Genomic DNA, 9269 nt, shown 5'->3' with positions numbered 1-9269 from the left:
CACTTATCGAGTTCTTAGTCAACCGTGACCGTGGGACCTGTAAAGGGCACGAAACGTCGGTTTGTTTGAAAAAACAAATATACGCGATGTAAATCCGGAAAAATAGTTTCATTTCCCAAAAAACACTTGTCTCAACAATAGTACAAAATATTCGGTAATGATCGTAAGACTTCGAAACCATCTGATTGGCCAATCGCCAGCGAAGAAATCCCCCATATATTAGTGTGGCAAACTTACCATTCCACTCGAACAAGGCGTCTTTGGAACAAATAGTATGTAAAACAAATGATAATTGTAAATTTGTACACATTCCATTCATCACAACACTCGGTTTCATGTTTGTCAGTCTGGTACTTACTTTAGAGGTGTGAACACGCATGTTTCTTTTTTATACATTGTTGCTTTAGTTGCATCATTTGTAAAGGTGACATAACAATTACTAAGGTTCAATATCTTTCAACATTATTATCATCAGGTAAGTTATTTCGTGTTTTTATTTATTAAGTGTTCGACAATTTTCGATCTATTTTATTTTACCAATTTTCCTGTTGATTACGCGTTATCTTTCGCTAAAAAATTATATTTGTACACGCGCTGGACATATTATTCAAACCACTATAGCTACAAAAAATACTTCGTAACAGATCTAGCTGTGTAATATAATATGTCGTTCTGGTTTTTAGACGACGTCTCGGCACGTATTTTTCCTCATTTATGAAGTGGGAGTTACTTTGGAATGATAATGACGCGATGTTTCAAACTTCCCAAAATATACTTTAAAGTCATATAAAGTTCCTGTTGGGAGCTTTCAGTCCGCCTTGTTGAAACCTCTGACGTATTCGTCTTCGATATTCAAACCGAATCGTCGCCGTCATCCATTGACTTACAAATAAATGGACGACGGGTCTAATACAAAAACCACGAAAAAAATGTCCCAAGTCAACCTATTCGAAATTTAAATTGTAATGTCATCGCAGTATCGCGCTGTCGGTAGAACAAATGAAGACTAAAGCGGAGTGTCGCGCTCTGTATACGATTTTAGCGCCTTACAAGTGCGGACACTTTTTAGCGCGGACCCGACGTCCATATAATTGTAAGTCAATGCCGTCATCCCATCTTTTTATATCGCCTCTCTCCACTTGTATCCTATTATTTTTTATTTTACATATATTTAAATTTTAAATTTTTGTTTTGTTTCGTACCACGGTTACTTCCTGCTCGACCGCCAGAACAGGCGGAGCTGTTTCAAATTCGTTCGCGTATAGTCGCTAATTTTCGTTCTTTACTACGTTTATAATCGTCATTAAATACGCTAAATCATGTGTAATCTATAACAGTCTACAGCGTTCATGTACCTAATGTTACGTATCTGTAATTCAGTTACTCGGCCCATTTAGGGGTGTCTTAATATCGTAAATAATCCAAAAAGTGTAGGGAGTGTTTTATGTTATTGTACCAGTTTTTTTACATTTACCTTTTTATTGTTACAGCTTTCCGTTTTACTTTGCTTCTTTTAATAAATTTTGTGGACTGGAGGTTTCCAGTGTCATTGCCGTGAACCTGGTCACGGCTAGTTAGGGTTACAACCCTTTCAAGTCGGTGAAATAGATTATGAGAGAAATGAAACTCCTTTTATATACATTTTTAAGACTTTAAACGCCTAAAATATAGGAATGCATTAATCTTGCATTAAAATAAATTCATAAAATTGAACAAAATCCAGACTATATTTCAAATAATAAAAGATTTCCATATTACATTCTTGCTTTGTATATAATCTCAGTACAGAGTACTAAAAAACCTGACCTCAAAAGTAGGTGGAATTACGTTTATTTGCTAAATTTTATTGAAATATCCCCTAGTTCGCCACTATACAGGACTTGACGCTGGAGATAATAAAAATTGGTTCTCACTACCCAAAGTATATTGAGCGAAAAACGCCTTTAATTGTACAAATAGCAAATTCAACTTATACAGTCATTTATAAAAATGAATCTTCATGCGTGAACAGCCACCCTTAGAGGTGGATGATTTTCTTCAAAAAAAAGAATCATGAAAATCGGTTCACAAATACCGGAGTTATCGCGTAACATGCATACAAAAAAAACATACAGTCGAATTGAGAACCTCCTCCTTTTTTAAAGTCGGTTAACAATAGGACGTTCGGCAACTTTCATTCGCTAAACTTCTTGAGCAGGCTGATTTTAATACAAATCAGGGGGGCTACTCTCGACATCCGTCCGAAACAATTACTGTCAAATAAGTAATATTCGACAAAATCAAAAGACAAGTATCCAGTATGAAGCTTCATTCGCATCACGCGTCTTTTCATTTGGTCAAGTGTTGCTTATTTGGCAGTAATTGTTTCGGACGCATGTTGGACGGAGATCGAGAATCCAGAATCGATCTAATCGGGTAGCCCCTCCGAGTCTCGAAATCAGATGCGAGAAGATGAACCTGATTCCTATTATATCTTTCGATTTTGTGTTTTCCAATTTCTGTGATTTTATAATTATTGACATTGCTTAAACTTTTTTGTACGTTTAAGACCTCAAAACCAAAAGAAAAAAGAAATTGAAATTCGGAAAGTGAAATTCACCCTGCTTTCTTCTCGCCGCTGCGTCGGTCGGAGCAATAATAGTGGTGTGCATAGATTTCGATAAGTAATGTTGTTCACAAGTAGTAGTCGATAAAAAAAAATAAAAAAATATTTTTTTGTAAGGTTTAAGTTTATTAGTTTTTTTTTGGGCTCAGAATCAGGAATATAACGCACTCTATAAGTATGTATCACTTTCAAATATACAGCCTGTATAATTTTCTTGTATAATCTTCAGGTATTATAAATACATATTTAGTATCGATTTAACAAATTAATATACACAGTAGTTTATCCGATTAAATATCATTTCGTGGATCGTCTAGATAAAAATGTTTATATAGAACGCTATCTTTGTCCTCTATTCTTTATCACCATAAAGAATAGAGGACAAAGATATTTTTATCTAGAAATGGGTGCATTTTGTTGGTATTAAACAAGTCTCTACAATCCCTGCATAAATTGTTTACATAAATCAGGTTTTCTTATGATACCAATGGACGGGACGAACTAGTCGTGCACCTGGTGATAAGCGACACGCCTGTTCATAACAGTTGCAATGCCACTCGGAGCGTTAAATCACAAAGATCCGTGGAGCATTGCCACTACACACGTCACCCAGAGACATAAGTTTTAATTAAAAAGTTCTAAAGTCCTAATTGTTTGTGCCTGTAATTTCACCAGCACCCTTACTCTTCAAAACCGAAGCGCAGTATTGCTCATATTGCTGCTTGGCGACAGAGATAGTTAAGGTGGCGCTACTTCCACTTGGCAGATAAGATTCCGGAGCATATATTAAGATTACCATTTCCTAAGTTTAAAACTTACATTAAAAGTATTTTAACTGAAAAGTCATATTACAAAACTGTAGACTACGTGTTAAATAAAGATGTATGGAAAAACAACATGAGTCTAGATTCCACACAAACATGATTCAAAAGTATTACCTATATAGCATTTAACTTTATTTGAACAGAGCAATCCCTAGAGTTTCTTGTTCGTTCTTCGTGGGGAAGTCGGCTCAGTGAACGAGCAGTAGCTTAAAAAATTACGTTTTCAAGAGTAAAAATTTTACCTATGGAATAAATGATAAAAGATGTGTGCATGGCACCCGAGTCTCAGGGTTGCCCTAGTGCAGGGCTTTGAGGGTGCGTTTAAAAAAAAATCGAGTCCCCTTACGCCGTCTGTGTACCGGCTTTGGGATTGGACAGAAATCGGACTTTCAAATATCATGGCGATTTTGTTTATCAAAATTTATAACGTGAAGTTTTTATAAAATCTAGAAACATTTGAAGTTCTATGGTTTTCGTGATTGTTACACATACGAAATGAAACTATTTTTCCGGCTTTAAATAGCATATATTTGTTTTTTCAAACAAACCAACGTTTTAGGCCCTTTACAGGACCCATGGTCACGATTGACTGTCTTGATTGTCTTGACTGATAGAGATAAGACAATTTCCGTCGATCCGGGTGGATTCAAACCTGGGCTCCCATCCCATTGTAGCTTACTGGATCTTGGGAAGTGTCAGGGCTCTGTCGCTCCCTCAAGGTTACGCGATAAGTGCCTACCGCTGAGTGCGCCGACGTCGGTGCAAGCGCTCTTAGGCTCAGCTCTCACTGGCGCCCAGTCGAAGCGTCGCATCGCGTCGTTTTCAACTACAAAAAGGCGAAGGCGGCGCATGTCGACGCGCGATTCCGTATTTGCATTGTTCATATTTGTACCTTAATAAATGGAAAATAGAGATAAATGTGCTTTAGGCGAAAAACGTGACGCGTCTACATGCTTCGACTCTATGCCCAGTGTGAGTTGAGCCATACAAGTCTTTCGTTTACAAACATCACTGATGTTTGAAAGCAATAAAAATATATTGTAAATGTTGAATGCGTACAAATGATATTTACAAAGAGCGACCCCTAGAGTTTCTTGCTCATTCTTCTCAGGAAATCTGCCTTACGAATGAGCGGTACAGTTTAACCAATGTGACGATTTCAAGTGTAATAATGTTTACTTACGAAATAAAAATTATTTTGAATTTGAATTTGATTTTGAGCATTCCACTCCTAGGTTCTTTTTTCCTCGTAGGGAGCGCCTGATATCATTAGTCAGATTTAGTAGGCTGTTTGTATGGCGTAGATACTTTGGATTTTGTATGAGAGTGACTTATAGTAATGGTGGTAATGCTCACGTTACTGCTTGGCGGCAAAAATAGGTATAACAGTGATATATTATTTATCATATTGGAACAGTATATCTTCTATTATCTGTGGAGATTAATGAATAAGAAACTGTACACCCTGAGACATAGCGCCCTTTATTTCTTGCGTGCCGACTATAAAAATTTTCATTAATAAATTTTTATACAGCGTTAATAAAGAATATAAAATATCATGTTTTGACTGCCTAAATGCACAGCCTATAAGCATGGAAATCTAATTTTAAAATAGCCTCTAAAGTCTCGCTTTTCTCGGCATATTCGAGACTGGGAATCAGTGGCGAGACGTGAAATTTTCCATTGGTAAAGCCGAAGCTTTAACTTTTTGAAGAAACAAAAAACGCTTACTTTTTAATAAATAATTATTTTCCTGTTAAAAAGGCGCCTTTGCGACACTTATTAGCACACAAGATACTAGTTCACTTCATGTGACAGGTTAACTTATTCTACACGTAAAATAAATACAGTTTTTAAAGTAATTTACTACATTTTATGCTGCCCGGCGCGACACGAAAGTTTGTTAATAAACAAACTCATGAATGCTAAATGTTGCTATTTTAATTACCAATGAATTACCATGACCTTCTACATACATTCTTTACGTAACCCTGTTAAAAAGAAACACTCAAATAGATATAGATACATATGTAACACTATTTATCCTTAAGATTTACAAAATATAAATTAACCATATATTGTATTAATTTGCTATTACAATAATTTTGATACATTATTTTAAGAAAGTTTTACATCTGGCAGCGATTCTGACATTAAAACAAACTAAACAGTAATTTGTTGGAATAAGGTTTAAATTTACATGAATGCTATTCGACTACAAACCGATTGGTTCCGGCTTCTCGGCCGCCATTTCTTTAGAAGTTATATGGGTGTTATAAAGCGGATTCTTGCGAATGTGTGCGTGTGTTTTGATGGGAGCGCGTAGATTTCATGAATGAATTATATGCCGCAGATCCACCGGCATACCTCGCGCTGATTGGTTGGGACAAGTTATTACGCGGTTAATAGTGAATATTTTGAGTATGTTTTCTAAGTGGTGTACGCGGTTTAGTACAATCTTTTGGTAATACGCGGGAAATCTTAAGCAAGCCAGTGGGAATCGTGTTATATGGACGCCTCTCCACTGTTGGGAATGCAGACTGAAAGCCCTAGTAGGTCTGTGTTTGCATTGGCTTTCCCGAATCCAATGCAAACACAGAAACTGCGGACTTGGGCTCTTTATATCCCTTAGGTGGCAACGCATTAATATTATATATATCGTACTTATGATGATTTTTTTTATAGTATCTAGTGACGGGAAGAACAAGTCCTGCGCCTGTTGTTACGCGACACGTAATTTCCTTGAAATCACTGATCGTTGTAATTCCTTTATGACTCCATTGAGGTTTCATTGTAATAATGATAATTTATTTATGTTATTATTATTTATTTTACTTACACAAGCTAGCAACTAACATTACATGTCTAATCTAATGCAATAATGTAGCCAAAATTATCACTTGTTGCACAACATACTGAAGTATAAATGGCGAACGTAATCCATAACATACAAAATAAAAAATATATTATCTACCAGTCTACCATTGGGCCAAACAGAAAAAAAGACACGATAGGTTGGTGCTACACTTAAACAAGAAGAAGAATATACTAGAAAGCTAATCGTTAATTTATACGGCAATAAATAACATAATATAAACATACTTATTATACATACCCAAAGCAACATTATACAGAGATTTGATTTTGAGAATTGTCAAACAGATGCTTGCGCAACACACGCTTGAAAGATAATTCGGTCTGAGCTTGTGTTACTTATATGGAGCGGGAGCGCGTTCCAAAGACGGATTGCATGAAGATTAAAAGAATTAGGCAAAAAATCAATGCGATGAGAAGTAAAACACACCGACCTCAAAAGTTCGTGGAAATACACTTACAAATAAATGGACGACGGGTCTAATACAAAAACCACGAAAAAATGTCCCAAGTCAACCCCATTTAAACGTAGTGACATGTAAAGGAATATGAAAAAGCTAAAACGTTGAATTTAAATTGTAATGTCATCGCAGTACTGTCTAATTTTGCTTCCTTCGCTGTCAGTCGAACAAACGAAGACTAAAGCGTGAATGACGCTCTGTATACGATTTTAACGCCCTATAAGTTCGGACACTTTTTAGCGCGGACCCGACGTCCATATAATTGTAAGTCAATGTGGAATTACATCTATTTGCCAAGTTTTAGTTTTATTGAAATCGGTTACCGGAAAGTGCGCGAATACGGATTCGTCCCCTAGTTTGCCACCCAGTGGAATATTTTCTTCAAATTTAAGTGGGACCAACACTGAAGTACACCCTCTTTCAAATAAAAAAGAATCATCGAAATCGGTTCACAAATATAGTAGTAAACCTCCTTTTTTTTGAAGTGGGTTAAAAATATAATTAACAATGCAATTGAAAGAAACAAGATGTTGTGTGTGACCATGTAATTTGTATCTTGTTCTCATCCTGTGCAGGATAACAATTGTAGCAACAATTCTAATAATTGCAGCAACCACTTTGTACAGTGAATTTAATCATGTTATAATTGATTCTATCAAGTATCATGATAAGCTAACCTCATTCACAAATCAATGTTTTTAGTATAGAATAGGTGAGGTTTGTGGATTATTTCGTCATGTGCCCGTGACTCATGCAAGATAAAACAAAATGCAATAATTTGATTTTAAGTATGTTCTTCAGGATAAGCTCTAGCAAGTGGTCCATTGATAGACTCAGTGCTATTATGAAATGCAGCAGAATCCTTTTTTTTATGAAACCAATAGACGGGACGAACAAGTCCTGTGCCTGTCCATAACAGTTGTAGTGCCACTCAGAATTTTAAATTAGGTACCTTACATACCTGTTTTTGCCTCAAATTCGGATTTGGAGGGGTAAGGTGACAAGCTCAAAAGCAGTGCCTCTCAAATCTTTAAGATTCAAAACTCTGAGTGGCACTGCAACTGTTATGGACAGGCTTGTCGCTTACCATCAGGCGCACGACTTATTCGTCCCGTCGTGACTTAGTATCATAAAAAATGTAAAAGCCGTGGTAGCCTAATTGTTTGACCTACCACCTGTCAAACAGAGGCCGCTCGAATCCGAGCTTGCACATCTAAGTTTCTCGAACTTTTAAACATGAAACTTGCTATGAGCTTTTTGGTAAAATGATGATCAGTATGTAACGTATGTAAAAACCGTACGCGGACGAAGTCGTGGGCAACAGGTAGTATTAAATATTACTTTATTCAAATTGTAACGTACTGACAATTGATTTAATATGAAATAAATGATCCTATTACATTTCGTTATGGTCTTTTATGACTACTAGCCCAATTTTAAAATGACTACATCGTCGTATGAAAGGTAACTGGAAGATTTATGTTTCCTGTCCTATCTTCCCATTGTCCCTCTGAATGTATCATCTATTTCATTATCCAAAATGACATCTAATTGTATATTATGCCATGTATTATGTTCTACCATTCTAACCAAATTCCCTCTTCTAATCCTAGTTACTTACTTCGTATGACAATGAGCATGCACACCTATATAATGCATATTCACTCTCGCCTTGAAAAGGCCCAAGTTATACCGTTCAGGGAACAAGTCTACAGGCAGGGAACTCCCCTCCATAGCCGTTCGCAATGTAAATGTGGAAGAAACACTTCGTGTGAATCCTTGAAATATCCACAACTTAGAGTTGGAACCCCACACTACATCTGCCGATGATGAAAGGGGAAGTTGGAATTAAATCATGCAATTCCCTCGCACTTTCTCCGTGATATATCCTATAGCAAATCAAGTCACTGTCTTACAGGACGTGATGTAATAGCCCTAGTAAAACCCAATATGCCTCATTTGAAGTTACCGCATGAATCATATACAATAAGCTTCTTTTAGAGTATTTATGACACGTGACGAAGTTGGTATTCACGCAAACTGTATTAAATCTGTCCATGGCAATGCAATTAAAATTGAATTTTTCCCGCTATTCATTGGACTTCCCTTAAGGTGAGATTATATCGTAGTTGCATAGGCTTTGAATCGTGTCAAGTAGACGAGGAGGTACCGGGTTCGATTCCCTGTAAGACCAATTTAGTAAATAAACTTTTCTAAATTGTTTTTTTTTAAATATCAAGTGACGAGACGAACAAGTCGTGCGCCTGGTGATAAGCTACATGCCTGTTCATAACAGTTGCAGTGGTACTCAGGGCTTTAAATCGCAAAGACCTGAGGGGCACTCCCACTGCGCCCGTCACCCTGAGACATATGTTGTCAAGTCCCATGTGCATGTAATTTCGCCAGCACCTTACCCTTAAAAACCGGAATACGGTAATGCTCACATTGATGTTTGGCGGTAGAAATACGCAGGTTAGGTTAGGTAGGTTCTTCTTAACAAGTAGG

The sequence above is a fragment of the Hyposmocoma kahamanoa genome, unplaced genomic scaffold (assembly GCF_003589595.1).
Source record: "Hyposmocoma kahamanoa isolate Upper Pololo Valley unplaced genomic scaffold, ASM358959v1 116, whole genome shotgun sequence".
Classification (NCBI taxonomy): Eukaryota; Metazoa; Arthropoda; class Insecta; order Lepidoptera; family Cosmopterigidae; genus Hyposmocoma; species Hyposmocoma kahamanoa.
This window is presented reverse-complemented; position numbering follows the sequence as displayed.